This window comes from Mesoplodon mirus (assembly GCF_964341445.2).
Source record: "Mesoplodon mirus genome assembly, chromosome: 4".
NCBI lineage: Eukaryota > Metazoa > Chordata > Mammalia > Artiodactyla > Ziphiidae > Mesoplodon > Mesoplodon mirus.
This window is the reverse complement of record NC_138979.1, coordinates 36,956,255-36,972,859: the sequence shown is the minus strand read 5'-3', so window position 1 is coordinate 36,972,859 and position 16,605 is coordinate 36,956,255. Positions and strand designations below refer to the sequence as shown.

The following is a 16,605-nucleotide window of genomic DNA, read 5'->3' as shown; positions in this document are numbered from 1 at the left end:
GCAATGTATTAGAGGAAGCATATACACAGATTAGAAATGGGGTTAGGTATGGGGAGATGGCTAACAACCAGGCTTCATTCCTTGGAGCTTACAATTTTGAAGAAAAGATAGGCTGAGTAAGAAATAATTGGGCTGAAAAGAATTTGTCAGGAAGGAATAGGACCTGGAGAGATTCATATAAACTGGGTGGATCTGGAAAGGCTTAAGGAGGTTTCCCTGAAGTGCTGGGGTGAAACAGTATCTCTTATGAAAATAATTCAGATATTTAGGACAGGTGATCCCACACTAGATAAAGATGTAAAGACTAAGGAATTAACTTTTCCGAATGTGGGACTCTAACATGCTATTTTCTCTGCTCACTGGACTGCCAGTCTTTCCAAACACATAAGTCTTTTGGACCCCATCAATCACAATGGCATGCCTAGTATTTTCCTTTATATCAATATATAGGCCTGCCTGAAGGAAGCATCTTACAGAGTGTGTCAGGCCCAGTTGACTTTGAATTACAGATCAACCACTCACTAGCTGTGTGATCTTGGGCCAGTCAGTTAACTCTTTTTATCCTCAGTTTTTTTTTTTTTTTAATCCTCAGTTTTTTGATGTGTAAAATGGGAATAAAAATCATTTTCATCATTCGAAGGTTAAACAAGATAGTACATGTTAGTAAAGCTGTTAGCACAATGGATGACAAATGGTAAGTGGACAATGAATGATAATAATTATTAAAAATAGGAAGTGGGTTCAAACTGATGTCCAAATCCTCAGGCCTGCCATTATATAACTGAGCCCCGGTTAGTCACTTCTATACACATCAAGGGTGTCTACAGCAGAAGCAAAGTTGACTCTATTTTTGAAAACCCTATTAAAAAAAACTATGATCTCACCAGTTTCTCCTTGACCTTCCCAATGAAGGAAGTGGTGGGTGGAAGGAGAAGGATTCTTTATGACCCTGACAGGAAAGGAAGTGGCCCAGGCATATCAGGGCAGGCCAGTGCATAGACCACACTGGAAGCCTAGCTCTTCCCTGGTGCCACCTCCCAAAAGGATCTATCTGGGTTTGCTGCGAGGACCCATCCACACAGCCTCCCCAAGGTCAGGTCAGGGGCTCAAGAGATGAGACTTTCTGCCCACCAACCCAGTGGCTATTGTCATCAGAGACCATGGTTTTAAAAGACGCTGTAGTTTCGGACTTCCCTGATGGCGCAGCGGTTAAGAATCCGCCTGCCAATGCAGGGGACACGGGTTCGAGCCCTGGTCCGGGAAGATCCCACATGCCGCGGAGCAACTAAGCCCGTGCGCCACAGCTACTGAGCCTGCGTGCTACAACTACTGAAGCCCGTGTACTTAGAGCCCGTGCTCTGCAACAAGAGAAGCCACTGCAATGAGAAGCCTGCACACTGCAATGAAGAGTAGCCCCCACTCACTGCAACTAGAGAAAGCCCGTGCGTAGCAACAAAGACCCAACACAGCCATAAATAAATAAATAAAAGATGCAGTAGCTCTGTATAACATGGGGCGTCAGGAAGAAATAACATTCCCCCAAATCAAAGGTGCCTTCTGTGCAGAGAGATTACTAGAGTCACTCAAGTTTCCCTGGAAGATTTTTGGAGTGCTCTTTTTAAGAAGTCCTGGACAGCTGCAAGGGCAGCTGGGAGAATGAAGCGCTGGCTTTCCGGGTTGGTATGTGTGTACAAGGGGTCGGGGGGGCAGGTGTGGAGGGCACCAGTTTCCTGTTTGGCCATTCTACTTTGACTAAAAGGAGAAAGGGGCCTTCCTGTTTGTTTTTTGGTTTTTAGAGAGGAGAGAGCCGTGTTGTGAATGTGGAGGTCCTGTGGGTGAAGGGCCAAGAGTGGGGGCAACTGTAGCCTCTCCCCTTAACTGGGGCTTATACCTCCTCTGTCACTGATGAGTTGCCTTTTGAGCTTTTGCATCTTACAGCTAATGACAGGGGTTGGCTCTTCTTGATAGCTTAGGGATCCTGTGGGAATCTGTTGAGGCAATGAATCACCACTCGAAATGTGGTTTGTGTAAATCTGGATTTGAATATAATGTTCTCTTAATGTAATACATTCAAAGATATGATCATTAGCAATCATTTATACATGCACTGAAATAATAAAAAACATTAACCTAAAGGCTATTCTGAGCCTGTCTTCAAGGTGCTTTACCCTCTACAAACTGTGTGACTCTAGACAAGTTATTTTACTTCTTTGTACCTCAATTTCTTTATCTGTAAGCAAGGATTGTGGTATCTAAAGTTTTTATGAAGATAAAGTTAGCTAAGAATGTAAACCACTAGAACGGTACCTGATAGTTAGTAAATAATGGCTATTATCATTATCAGAATGTCCTTCCACATGGAGGCCTGAGAAACTCCTACTTCTTCCAGACCCTGTTTAAGTGTCATCTGCTGTGTGAAGCCTGCTCAGACCTCCCCTGGGCAGGATTAACACTGCTTCATTAGTTCCACTCCTGAATTTTATACGTACTTTTATTTGTCCTTTGGTACATGGAACTTCAATCATGTTCAATTTTCTGAATCAGAAATACAGTATCAAGGCCTGACATAATCTGAAAAGAGAATAATCACTCTAGGAGTAATTCTTGCTTTTATCAAGAAGAGCTAGTTAACCCACTTGAGTCTGTAACTAGTAAAGTTGAACTGAACTGGTGAAGGAATACTTTTGGGGTGGAGTACTTCCTGTGCTGGGCCTGCCTATTCCAGATTTGTCAACATCCTGCCTTCCAGCTCCCACTGTTAAATAGGCTAACCAGAGAAAAATGCATGATACCAGCCTTACCTCTCACCCTGGGGGCCCCAGTCGCACCAAGCTTCTTTCAGTTCCACAAAAAGCTTCTGGGCCTTCCCTACCTCTGCTCTTTCTGCCTGGAGCATTTTCTAGCCCTCCCTTCTCCCTTTTCTTAGCCACTCTTTAGGCAATCTTCATTCCCTCCTCCACTCCAAAGGCCTTCTCTTATCTCTTCAAGATGGGTTAAATTATTCTCCTAAGTAGCCACTCAGCCCCTCATATCTCCCCTATCACAACACTTACTACATTTTATTTCACTTATTTGCCTGGCTTTTCTGCTAAATTGTAGGTTTCACAAGCCAGGGAATATGCCTGTAAAACTAGCCCTAGGTGCAACTGACCCATGGTTGGTGTTTAGTAACTGTTGTTAAGAGGAAAAAAATAAACGAACAAGTGAACAGAAGGAATGAACATTTGGTAGCAGGCACCTGCATCACATTCCCTGCCTTTTTAGCTTCCCAAGCAATTCTGTGCACCATGGAGCTAAAAACAAACAAACAAAAAAAGCCATTTCTCAGGGATAGAAAGAAAATCGACTGGGAGAGCTGTACCTGAAACATTTAAAATTTCAAACTGGAGACTCTTAGAATATGAGAGTTTTCATCCACTTCTTCATAATTCAGTCCTACCCAATTCAACATGTTTTGAAAAAAAGAAAGAAAAAAAGAAAGAAGAGAAAAATATTTAGACAAAATAATTCAATTTTCTTTAAGCTTGGGCTGCTTGACACATGGTTCACTGAGCACTTGAAATGGGGCCAGTCTGAACTGAGTTGTGTGCTGCAAGTATAAAATACATCCTAGATCTGGAAGACGTAGGATGAAAAAAGAAATGTAAACTATTGGCAATGTTGGTTAGAAGTTATAATGATAATACTTTTGATATATTGAGTTAAATAAAATACATTAAATTTAATTTCACCTATTTCTTTTCACTCTTTTTAATATGGCTATTAGATAATTTAAAATTGCATTTGTGGGCATGTAGAGGTTAATTTGCAAGCTGGGTCAGGTGGCTACCTCTTTTCTGCTCAGATCTGCTTTTTCAGTCCTTTCCTGGTCTACTAAATGCCCATGAACCCTGGCATTTTCTCCCCTGCCTTTGTTGTGACCTCTGGGGCTGGGACTTTGGTGGGGCAACAGGGTCTGCCCCCTGTGTCCTGACCTTAGGTCCTAGTTTCCCAGTTTGCTCACCAAAGCTCTGTTTCTATCCCTGGCCAGAGCCTGTGACCCAACCATAACACTACACAGTTCCCTTTGGACTATGGTTTGGTTTTGGTTTACTCTGTGTTCATTGCACGTGGGAGTTTAGCAAAAAGAAATGAGATCTGTTCCTTAGGCAGATATTTTGAAGTCACCTATCAGAAAACATTCATAGATGAGAATATACCACAAAAGGTCTCAGGTTGATAATTGTAATAAACAATTTGTCAATATGTGCAAACTGTTTTCACCTCCATTCCCTTGAACTAGGAGATTGATGCTCCAATGAAGCAACCATTTGGGTAGAGGGTTGGGTGAATCAACTGACCACGCAATTGTCCTGAGTCTTCAGCTGTAACTTTTTGGACCATGTCAACAAATCCTCTTACTACAGAAAGGTCACCTCAGTTCTCTGGCTTGAATTTTCTCCTACGTAAAGCAAGGTTTTCTCAATAATGCCAACTTCAACAGTCCATACATTTACATATGTGAGTGGGAAGGAGAGTAATTCTAAATAAACACAAATCATTAGTACACACATCTCTCCCAACTCTTTCTTCCTTCCCTCAGTCCCTCCTCCTGAGTAGTGCCAGCTTTTCTGCTTATCTGTGGTATACGAGTAGACAAGCATTGGTGCTTTAGAGCCATAACACCTGGGTTCACATCCTGACTCTGCCCCATACTAGCAGTGTGATTTGGGTCAAGTGACTTCACTTTCTAAGCCTCAGTTTCTTCCTCTATAAATTGGTGATAACGTCGTCTTATGGAAAACATCTGGCTCAGAGGAGCTGTTTATTACCATGTTTTGCTTGTATCATACCCCTGCTGACTTTGAGGAGCCCTAGTACAATTGCTGCCTTTGCCTTATTAAAAAATAATAATAATTAGGGAATTCCCCTGCAGTCCAGTGGCTAGGACTCCACGCTTCCACTGCAGGGGGCCCGGGTTCAGTCCCTGGTTGGGGAACTAAGATTCCTGCAAGCTGGGTGGCGTGGTGAATACATACATACATACATACATACATACATACATAAAATAATTATGTATACAAAGCTTTCCCGACCTTTAGAAAGAAAAATACACCTCACTGACTTAGTTACTTTCTTTGGTTAATGTCTTACTTTGCCCTTTCATTTCACAGTCGGTATTCTTGGAGTGCATGTGCTTTACTGCCCTGCCGTTCTTTCTATCCTTTCTTCTCTGCTATGTGTCATCTGCTTTGACACTACAGTGACCCTCCAGACCCTACTTCAGTAATGACCAGTCAGCTGGCAAATCCAGCGGTCCCCTATCCGTCCCCATTCTCCCCAACTTCACCACCATGACATTTGGCACTCACCACCCCTTCTTTGGATGCTTCCCTCCTCCTGGAGTTCCCAGGACCACCGGAAGTTACCCAACCAGGCAGATCAGTACCCTTACAAATTTACCAGCTCCTGGCAGTCTAGTCTGCTTCCTCTAGTAGTTTCTGACCATCCCATTTTTAAATGGTATAGCACAATTTTTTCTTCTCTCTCCTCAGACCTCCCACCAGCCGCCGCTCCTCGCCCCTCCCCCACTGGTGACATTCCTTCTTGCTTGCCGGTGGTTACTTCCAAGCCGGCACCTGCAGCCAGGCAACGCTCAGCGCCACTCCTCCACCTCGCCAGCGGAAGTGGCTTCCTAGCTAAAGCCGGGCCTTTCACCTTTGCCAGAAAGCCCTCCCCTCCTGCCATCTGGGTACCCTTAGCGGGAAGGAACAGATCATCAGTGATGTGTCTTTAGCCTCTCCCACTCTACTACATCCTCCCTGTGAGCATTTAGGATATCTTTCATCTTAAAAAACAACACAAACAAACAAAAAAACCTTCCTTGCCCTCACTTCCCCTTCTAGTCTTCTCTCTCCTCTATTTTAACAAAAGTTCTTGAAATCAAGCCCATGCCCTCTGCTTCCTCCTCTTGCTCTCCACTCTGGTTTCTGCCTTACAACTCTGCTGAGGGCTCCCTGCATGTTGTGAACTCTAAGTGCTTTATACAGATGTAAGATCCCCTTAATCACGAGGGTGGTGATAGTACTGTCTCTGTAAAACAACTGTGGGGTGTGGATGACTTCAGTAAATTAGCCAAGGTCCCAAACCTCTGGCAGAGGTTTGCAGTCAGACCGTTGGGCTCAGTCTATGCTCTTGGCCACCATGCCATACCATACCCCACACCTCAGACTGTTCTCAGCACTCAGCCCAGTGCCTTGCATGTAGCAGGAGATGGATAAACATGTCTGAATGAATGAACACATCCTGGCCCCATAGTTCAGGTTCTTATTCTCTGACTCTTAGAATAACCAACCCAAGAGCAAAGGGCTCTTAAAAAGTGCATGGGCTTGGGTTTATGCCTATTTTTCTGACAGAAACATAGTTCTCATGTTTTTCATGGGTGCCTATGTCCCCCCAGAAGTTAATAACTTCTTGATTCATTCATTTTTCTGTCTTCAGTTTCATTTTCCCCAAGCTCCTCCGCTTTACATCCTGTACATTGCCATTAGATGACTGGATTGTCAATGTTTTGTTCTAATTCTGTTGCTGGTAAAAACATAAGAACAAATAACCTCCCTCCACCTGAAAAGTCTTGAATGCCTCCCTGGCTGACTGCCTCCAAGATAAAAATCAAACACTTTGGCCTAACGGCCAAGACTTTTGGTAATCAAGCCCTAACACATTTTACCAGTGCTATCTCCCACTTTTACTTGAATCCTCTGTTCCAAACTGAAGTCTTCTTGTAACTTCAAAATTTCTGTTCTAACCCAGCTTTCAGCAATTCATTCAACAATAATGTATTGCGCTCCAGGTCTAAACCAGGCACTGTGCCTGGACCTGAGGATACAAAGATGAATACAACACAGTCCTTACCCTTGGGAAATTACCAGTCTAATCCGGAAGAGAGATGTGACAACAAAATCCTCAAAATATGGGATGGCAAACAATTCATGGGAATTATTCCTACTTGGAGGTGGGCTGGAGCTGACAGCAAGGAAGACTTTCTGAGTTAAACATGTCTGTACTCTTTCCATGTTTCTTTTACAACAAGCATGCATTAATTTTGTAACCAGGAAAAAGGTAATATTCAGTGAAGATTATAGTTAATTTGATTTTGAGCTTCTGAGTTTCAAAGGAGAATAACCATAACTGTAAAAGAATTCATAAAATTAATGAGGGAAAGACAGTCAAGCAATGGAAAAATGGGCAAAAGCTTTAAAGAGACATTTCCCAAAAGATGAAATATTTATGGTCAATAAATATATGAATACATGTTCAACCTCATTAATCACCAAGAAGTACAAATTGAGACCACAATGAGATTCTCTTCGATATCTATTTGAGAGGTGAAAATTAAGAAATCTGACAAAACCAAGTGTTGAAGAGGATTTGGATCAATAAGATCTTGTATACAATGTTGTTGAAACCGTAAATTGGTAAAAATCACTTTGGTTAGCAGTTTGGAATTATCTTGTAAAGCTGAAAGTTCACTTAGTCTTTGACCCAACAAGTCTACTCCTGTATAAATATGCAAGAGAAATTCTTGCACTTGTGCACCAGTGGGTTTTATACGAATATTCTTAGTAGCACTTTTGCAATAGCAAAAACCTGCAACAATCCAAATGCTCATTATCAGGAAACTGGTTGTATTAGTTTGAAGTCCCCAAAAGCGGAGACTGGGACGAGGGCTTGGGTGCAAGTTGTTCATTTGGGAAGTGATCTCAGGCAGCAGGGGTGAATAAGAGGGTGAGATTGAGGCAAAGTAGCAGGAAACACCAACATAAGGAGTGTGATTCCATGGAGACCTCTGAGAAATATACAAAATGCCTCCCAGGGACTTCCCTGGTGGTCCAGTGGCTAAGACTCTGTGCTCCTAATGCAGGGGACCCGGGTTCGATCCCTGGTCAGGGAACTAGATCCCACATGCTGCAACTAAGAGTTCACATGCCGCAACTAAGAATTCACATGCCACAGCTAAAGATCCCATGTGCCACAACTGAAGATCCTACGTGTCACAACTAAAAGCCCTCATGCAACAACTAAGAGCCCGCATGCTGCAACTAAGATCCCACACACAGCAACAAAGATCCCGCGTGCTGCAACTAAGACCCAGCACAGTCAAATAAATAAATAAATAAATAAACAAATAAATAAATAAATATTTTTAAAAATCCCATATAAAAAAAAATGCCTCCCAGAATTGTCCATCTGAAGAAAGGGAGCTTGGGGCATTTATCCCTTGGCTCACACCCCCCATTGGTTGAGGGTTAATGCTCTTTACTTTCAGTCTGTGTTTGGGAGAGGGCTGAGAAGGCTCCTGTGGCTTTTGAGAAGGCCTTAAAGCAGAAATTGGAGAGGCCCACGGCCTAGCACTTGCGGTGGGCATTGTCAGTAAATGGAAGGCCCCACAAAACTGGCTACCACATATTTGGCTAAAACCAGTTGTGGGCCAAAGGGAAGAACACAGGTCACCAAGAGCCTTTGCTGCCAGCAACAAAGTAATATTAGCATATTTACACATTGAAATAGTCGACAGCAGCAACCGTAAATAAACTCAGCTTCAGGCAACAAACCTGAGATGGATCTTAGCAATAAAACATGAAAAGTGAAAAAGAAGTCCCAGGACATACCACTATGTATAAAATATCAACATATAAAGAGCAAGGATTAACTGTGTAGCACAGGGAACTATATTCAATATCTTGTAATAACCTATAATGCAAAAGAATCTGAAGCTATACACCTGAAACTAACTCAATATTATAAATCAACTGTAGTTAAATTAAAAAAAAAAGTTCCCAGGTTATTATGTAGGGAATGATACTACTTTAATAAACAAAACAACTAAAATTAATAATATATGTTTTGGAAATATGCATGTTCACACACACAAATATATACTTATGTATGTATGTAAATACATAGACATATACAAAATTTTAAAAAATTTATTTATCTTTGGCTGTGTTGGATCTTCGTTGCTGCACGCAGGCTTTCTCTAGTTGCAGTGAGCAGGGACTACTCTTTGTTGCGGTGCGCAGGCTTCTCATTGTGGTGGCTTCTCTTGTTGCAGAGCACGGGCTCTAGGCACACAGGCTTCAGCAGTTGCAGCAAGTGGGCTCAGTAGTTGTGGTTCATGGGCTCTAGAGCGCAGGCTCAGTAGTTGTGGCACATGGGCTTAGTTGCTCCGCAGCACGTGGGATCTTCCCTGACCAGGGATCCATCCCGTGTCCCCCACATTGGCAAGTGGATTCTTAACCACTGCGCCACCAGGGAAGTCCCTCCACTCTTTTTTAGATTCTATTCCCATGTAGGTCATTATAGAGTATTGAGTTCCCTGTGCTATACAGTAGGTTCTTATTAGTTATATATTTTATATATAGTGTTGTATATATGTCAATCCCAATCTCCCATTTTATCCCTCCCGCCTCCCCCCCTTTACCCCTTGGTAACCATAAGTTTGTTTTCTACATCTATGACTCTATTTCTCTTTTGTAAATAGGTTCATTTGTACCATTTTTTTAGAATCCACACACAAGCGATATCATATAATATTTGTCTTTGTCTGACTTACGTCACTCAGTATGACAATCTCTAGGTCCATCCACGTTGCTGCAAATGGCATTATTTCATTCTTTTTAATAACTGAGTAATATTCCATTGTTTATATGTACCACTTCTTCCTCATCCATTCCTCTGTCGATGGACATTTAGGTTGCTTCCATGTCCTGGCTATTGTAAATAGCACTGAAATGAATATTAGGGTAATGTATCTTTTCGAATTATGGTTTTCTCCAGATATATGCCCAGGAGTGGGATTGCTGGATCATACGGTAGCTCTATTTTTAGTTTTTTAAGGAACCTACATACTGTTCTCCATGGTGGCTGTACCAATTTACATTCCCACCAACAGTGTAGGAGGGTTCCCTAAAGAAGCAAGACTTTTTAACTTTACATTTTTATAAAGCTAGGACAATTTTTAAAAATAATTTTTTTGGGGGGGCTTCCCTGGTGGCGCAGTGGTTGGGAGTCTGCCTGCTGATGCAGGGGACGCAGGTTCGTGCCCCGGTCCGGGAGGATCCCGCGTGCCGCGGAGTGGCTGGGCCCGTGAGCCGTGGCCACTGGGCCTGTGCGTCCAGAGCCTGTGCTCCACAACAGGAGAGGCCACAGCGGTGAGAGGCACGTGTACCGCAAAAAAAAAAAAAATAATAATAATAATTTTTTTGGAATTCCCTGGTGGTCCAGTGGTTAAGACTCCGCAGCTGTCACTGCTGAGGGCGTGGCTCCGATCCCTGGTTGGGGAACTAAGGTCCTGCAAGCCTCATGGTGCAGCAAAAAAAAAAAATTACTATTTTTAATAAAAATTTTTTTTTTTTGGCTGCATTTGGGTCTTCGTTGCTGTGTGCGGGCTTTCTCTGGTTGTGGCGAGTTGGGGCTACTCTTCGTTGCAGTGTGCAGGCTTCTCATTGTGGTGGCTTCTCTTGTTGCAGAACACAGGCTCTAGGTGCGTGGGCTTCAGTAGTTGTGGCACGCGGGCTCAGTAGTTGTGGCTCGCAGGCTCTATAGCGCAGGCTCAGTAGTTGTGGGCTTAGTTGCTCCACGGCATGTGCGATCTTCCCGGACCAGGGCTCGAACCCTTGTCCACTGCATTGGCAGGCGGATCCTTAACCACTGTGCCACCAGGGAAGCCCTAAAATGTTTATTTTTTACATAAAAATATTTTTAAGAGCAAGAAAATGATAAACACAAGATTAAGCAATGGGGTGGTGATCATTCTGTAATGTATAAAAATATCAAATCACTGTGTTGAACACCAGGAACTAACACAGTGCTGTAGGTCAGTTATACTTCAAAAAACCCCCAAAGAAACAAGCAAAAAACTCTAAGAAAAAGAGATCAGATTTATGGTTGCCAGAGGCAAAGGTATGGGGAGGGGGAGGGGGAGGGGAAGGGGAATTCGACGAAGGTGGTCAAAAGGTACAAACTTCCAGTTATAAGTACTAGGGATGTAATGTACAACATGAGTAATATAATGAACACTGCTGTATGTTATATATGAAAGTTGTTAAGAGAGTAATCCGAAGAATTTTCATCACAAGGAAAACAATTTTTTTCTTTTTCTTTTATAATGTATCTATACATCTATACAATGTATAAGAGATGATAGATGTTCACTAATCTTATTGTGGTAATTACTTCATAATGTATGAAATTCAAATCATTATGCTGTATGCCTAAACTTACACAGTGCTTTATATCAGTTATATCTCAATAAAACAGAAAGAAAAAAAGATTAAGCACTGGATGGGGGGATATATGTAAGTTATCAATTCTAGTTTTTAGGTTGAATAAGTAACAAAAGATGGTCACACATGAACAAAAGAATATAGGGTCCCTGACCCATGGAACATATTTAACCCCATCATGTACACCTGAGCTCCAAGAAATAGAATTATATGGTATGATAAGTACATTTAAAGGTACCTATACAGTAAGATGTACTGATAACACAAAGGTGGGAACTGGAAGATACTCCCTCACACCAGGGAAGGTCAGGGAAGGTCAGGGAGTCTTGACCAAAAAGGTGGCAGTTAATGGGCTTAAAAGAATAAGAAGATTGCCAACCTTGGGAGGAGGTGGGAAGGTTCTGGAGAACGTTCCAAACGGAAAGAGCAGTATGGACAATGGTACAGAAATGAGAGACAGTGCAGCATTCAATAGACTACAGACAATTAGGGTTGATAGAAAAGGAGAATGAAAGAGGTACATACAAGTAATGGATCCAGAAGATAAGGTCCATGATAAGGAGGTTAGGCCTTATTCCACATGGTAAGCAAATAAGAGCATTGGAGGGTACTTTTTATTTATTATTTAAACAATCTTTTTAAAAATAAATTTATTTATTTATTTTTGGCTGCATTGGGTCTTTGTTGCTGTGTGCTGGCTTTCTCTAGTTGCAGGGAGCAGGGGCTACTCTTCGTTGTGGTGCATGGGCTTCTCACTGTGGTGGCTTCTCTTGTTGCGGAGCATGGGCTCTAGGCGCACGGGCTTCAGTAGTTGTGGCACACAGGCTCAGTAGTTGTGGCTAGCGGGATCTAGAGTGCAAGCTCAGTATAAACAATTTTTTTTTTTTTTTTTTTTTTTTGTGGTACACGGGCCTCTCACTGTTGTGGCCTCTCCCGTTGCGGAGCACAGGCTCCGGATGTGCAGGCTCAGTGGCCATGGCTCAGGGGCCTAGCCGCTCCAGGGCATTTGGGATCTTCCTGGACCGGGGCACGAACCCGTGTCCCCTGTATCGGCAGGCGGACTCTCAACCACTGCGCCACCAGGGAAGCACCAATTTTTTACCATTAACATGCTTTATTTTAATTTAATTTAATTAATTTATTTTATTTTTGGCTGTGTCAGGTCTTAGTTGCAGAGTGCAGGCTTCTCTCTCTAGTTGTGGAGCTCGGGCTTCTCTCTAGTTGTGGTACACAGGCTCCAGAGTGCATGGGCTCTACAGCTGAGGTGCGTGGGCTTGGGCTTAGTTGCCCCGCAAGCATGTGGGTTCTTAGTTCCCCGACCAGGGATCGAACCTGTGTCCCCTACCTTGGAAGGCGATTCTTAACCACTGGACAACTAGGGAAGTTCCTGAAGTGTACTTTTTTTTTTTTTTTTTTTTTTTTTTTTTCTTTTTGCGGTATGCGGGCCTCTCACTGTTGTGGCCTCTCCCGTTGCGGAGCACAGGCTCCGGACGCGCAGGCCCAGCGGCCATGGCTCACGGGCCCAGCCGCTCCGCGGCATATGGGATCCTCCCAGACCGGGGCACGAACCCGTATCCCCTGCATCGGCAGGCGGACTCTCAACCACTGCGCCACCAGGGAGACCCCTGAAGTGTACTTTTTAAAGCAGGGTACCGACAAGATTTGTTTCAGAAAGATCCTCACAGCAGAGTGGAGGACTGGTTGGAGTGTGCTGCAGGCAGGAAGATCAGTTAGGATAGTCTGATCTTAGGCCAGGTGAGAGATATCAAAGTCCTGATTTACTCAGGAGCTCTGCTGTTTGTAGGCATGTATGGGCTTTTTTTTAAGAGGTAGAATGGGCAGAATTTTATTTCCATTTTCTCCTGTGCTTTTCTTTATAGCACCTAACACCCTTGACTTATATTTACTTATCTGTTGTCTCTTTCCCCCCACCAGGATGTAAACTAAGTTAATTTTGTTCCTTCCTCAATCCCCAAGGCCTAACAGTTCCTGGCACATAATAGGTACTAAACAATTGCTTGTTGAAGGCATGAAGTTTAGCTGGGAAGGAGACATACAGGGTAATAGCCAATAGGGGAAGAATTTCTAATGCTACACTCTGATTTAGCTCTGTATCTCCTATTAATCTCTTCCAGAGCTCAGACTCTAGCTCAGTATTTGACCAAACAATAAATCATTCCTGAGTCTGGCTCTCATCCTTGTCTCAGCCTGAGTTAAATCTTTCCTGCCCCCTCTACCCATCCTACCCGTTCTCTAACTACCTCCACTTTTTATCCCTACAAACACTGATTTTCCGGGTTCCCTTAAGGCCAGGTTCCTCGGCCATATGTTTAGATGGTTCTCACATTGCTATATGATCACATACCTGCTAGATAATCTGCTTCCAGATCCACTCCTCTCCATCCTTCTCTAGAGGCTGACCTTGAAGGGCAGTGTCATCTGAGGTCACTTGCCCTTAGGCTTCCTCTTGGGTTCAGCCAGTGGGAGGTACCACAGGAAGAGAGAGAGAGAGAGAGAGAGAGAGAGAGCGCGAGAGCGCTGTATTCCTCAAAGTTCCTTTTGGCCCTCCCTCTCCTTCAGCTGTTGCTCTAACTGAGCACTGGTTCCATCTCTTTGCCCCTTCAGGCCTATGGTTGATAATGGCTTCTCAGCATTAGCCCTGGGGTATTTCATTATCCCTTGTTGGTTTCCCTCAACCCTGCCAGCATCTTTATACACTGTCCCTTCATTAACTTTCTTCAGTTACACACACTGAGCAGGCCATCTGTTTTCTGCTGATCTTGGCTGACACAAAAGTAAAAATGGAGAATTTTATCTTTTTAAAAGAAATTGATATGATTCACAAAGTTCACCCTTTTATTTTTTAATATTTTTTTGGCCACACAGGGATCTGACCAGGGATTGAACTCAGGCCCTAGGCAGTGAAAGCGCAGAGTCCTAACCACTGGACCACCAGGGAATTCCCCTAAGTTCACCCTTTAAAAGTATATAATTCAGTGGTTCTCAGTATAGTTGAGCAAATTATATCTTTTTTCATTTAATATGTAATGAAATGTTTTCTGTTACATACTCAGTGGTAAGTTATACAATGTTGCATGCCATAAGTTACTTATTCATATGTTTCAAACTTTCACTATCACAAATAAGGTTGTAGTAAATATTAGGCATGTGGCCATTCTCTTTTGGGTAGAACTTTCTTTCTTTCTTTCTTCTTTATTTCTCTCTTTCTCTCTTTCTTTCTCTCTTCTTCTTCTTCTTTTTTTTTTTTTTTAGTGAAAACTTTTGTATTTAGAATTAGCCAGCTGGACTCAGTTTAGGTGATCCCAATTTTGTTGGCAACAAAAGCATCATAGTCAGGAGCCAGGCAAACATATGCCTTCTTTTTTCCATCAAGCCTGGTCAAGTTGTTGACCTTGGCCACGTCAATGTCATAGAGCTTCTTCATAGCCTGTTTAATTTGATACTTATTGGCCTTGCCATCCACAAGGAACACAAGTGTGCTGTCTTCTGTCTTCTTCATGGCTGACTTGGTGGTGAGGGGGAACTTGATGATGGCCTAGCGGTCAAGCTTGTTTATCCTAGGGGTGCTCTTTGCAGGGCATTTGGGCTGCCTCCTGAGCCTCAGTGCTTTGGGCTGTGGCAAGGTGGGTGACAGCCAAATCTTTTTTTTTTTTTTTTCTGGCCGTGGACACATTTCAACTCTGCTTTCTTGGTCTTCAAAGCCTTTGCTTTGGCTTCGGCTTTGGGAGGGGCAGGGGCTTCCTTCTTTGCCTTCGGTGTCATCTTTGTGAAAAGGAGGGAGGACTTTTTCTTAAGGAAAAGTTTCTAGGAGTGGTACTGATGAGTCAAAAGAGAGTCACATCTCTATTAAGGCTCTTTGGAAGTACTGTCAAATTGCTTTTTAAGAGAATTATACCAATTCCCATTGCCACAGCTTTCTCTGAATGGACCAATTGCATCATCTCATTAGCCCCGGAAAGTATATAAGGTATATATATATATATATACTGTTAATGTAGTAGGTGGTATTACCATGGGGATTTCTGTGATAGCCATGCCAATCCTAAGATATTTAAAGCCATTTTTCAGCTAAGTGGGAATGGAGGGACAGTGATTTTGAGGGGATGGAGTAGAGAGAAGGTAAAGGGATTTACTCCTTAACATCCCTCCTTCTCCATCCTGCCTCTTCATCCTGTTTACATACCAGTTTCTTCCTTTTCAGTGAGCTGTGCTTCTTTAGGGCCTAGAATAGTGCCTGGCACTGTCCTGAATATCAATAAACATTTATAAAGTGGATACATAATGGAAGAAGAATGTTAAGATATATGCGCCCAGAGTTGGTTATACTAGTATATGAGCATTAACCGGTTTTGTTTTAATGAACTCTCTGGAATCAACACTTTCCATTCCCTCCATGTAAACATATTGACTAATGTCCATGCCTGCTAAATGCTTTGGATTAGTGAGTCCATCTCTGGAATATCTACATACTTCTTCCTACCAGTTTTGTTAGATGCCTAATAAGAATCTGTTGTGTTTGATCCCAAAATTGCTTATGACAGCTGTTTGCCAGAGTATAATTAATTTAATTAAAATTACATAAACTGATGACACATAAGCATGAAAAAGAGAGAGTTGTTTCTATGAAATGTCAGTTGAATGCTTTGGAAATATTAGATAGAGACCAGTTGAAAATTACTGTCAAACTAGACGTTGGTGAGAGAATTAAGAAGGATTTTTTTTTTTTAAGAGGAAGCCTCTAGTTATATTGCTTTGCAAGAAGCTCTAAGTCCTCAGTCAACTTTATTTTTTTATTTTTTATTTTTGGCCGTGCTGCAGGGCATGTGGGATCTTAGGTCCTGGACCAGGGATCAAACCTGCGGCCCCTGCAGTGGAAGCGCGGAGTCTTAACCATTGGACCGCCAGGGAAGTCCCCCTCAGTCAACTTTAAAAAAACGAATTGGAAAGCATAGAAAATATATCATGGATATGAATTATGTAAGAAAGACAACTCAAGAATTCTAATTGCCACTGTTGCTCACATAAAAGGTTTGACCTCACATCAAAAGATTCTCAAGTGGGTATTCTTTATAGGTTTGAAATGAAAATGAAATATTAAGGTTTGTATTTGTCACTTTTTATTATTCTCTGCTTTAATGTACTTTTCAAATTAACTGACCAACTACTGGGCGAGGTCCAATTTGTTTGGGCAGGGATAAATCCTTATTCCCCATTCTTTTTTTTTTTTTCCCCCCATAGGGGGTCAGGTAGGAGAATTTGTCCTGGTTCTTCCAGGTGACCTACCTAATTGGTGAATTTGGATCTGCCTGCCCTTATA

The 16,605-nt window shown here is 42.5% G+C and overlaps 1 pseudogene across 1 annotated transcript; it reads right to left on the bottom strand.

The window, feature by feature from the left end:
- Window positions 1–14,440: 14,440 nt before the first annotated feature.
- LOC309803163 (large ribosomal subunit protein uL23-like) lies at window positions 14,441–15,050 on the bottom strand (annotated as a pseudogene). Its single transcript has one exon. The product of its transcript is annotated as a large ribosomal subunit protein uL23-like (transcript).
- Window positions 15,051–16,605: the final 1,555 nt, after the last annotated feature.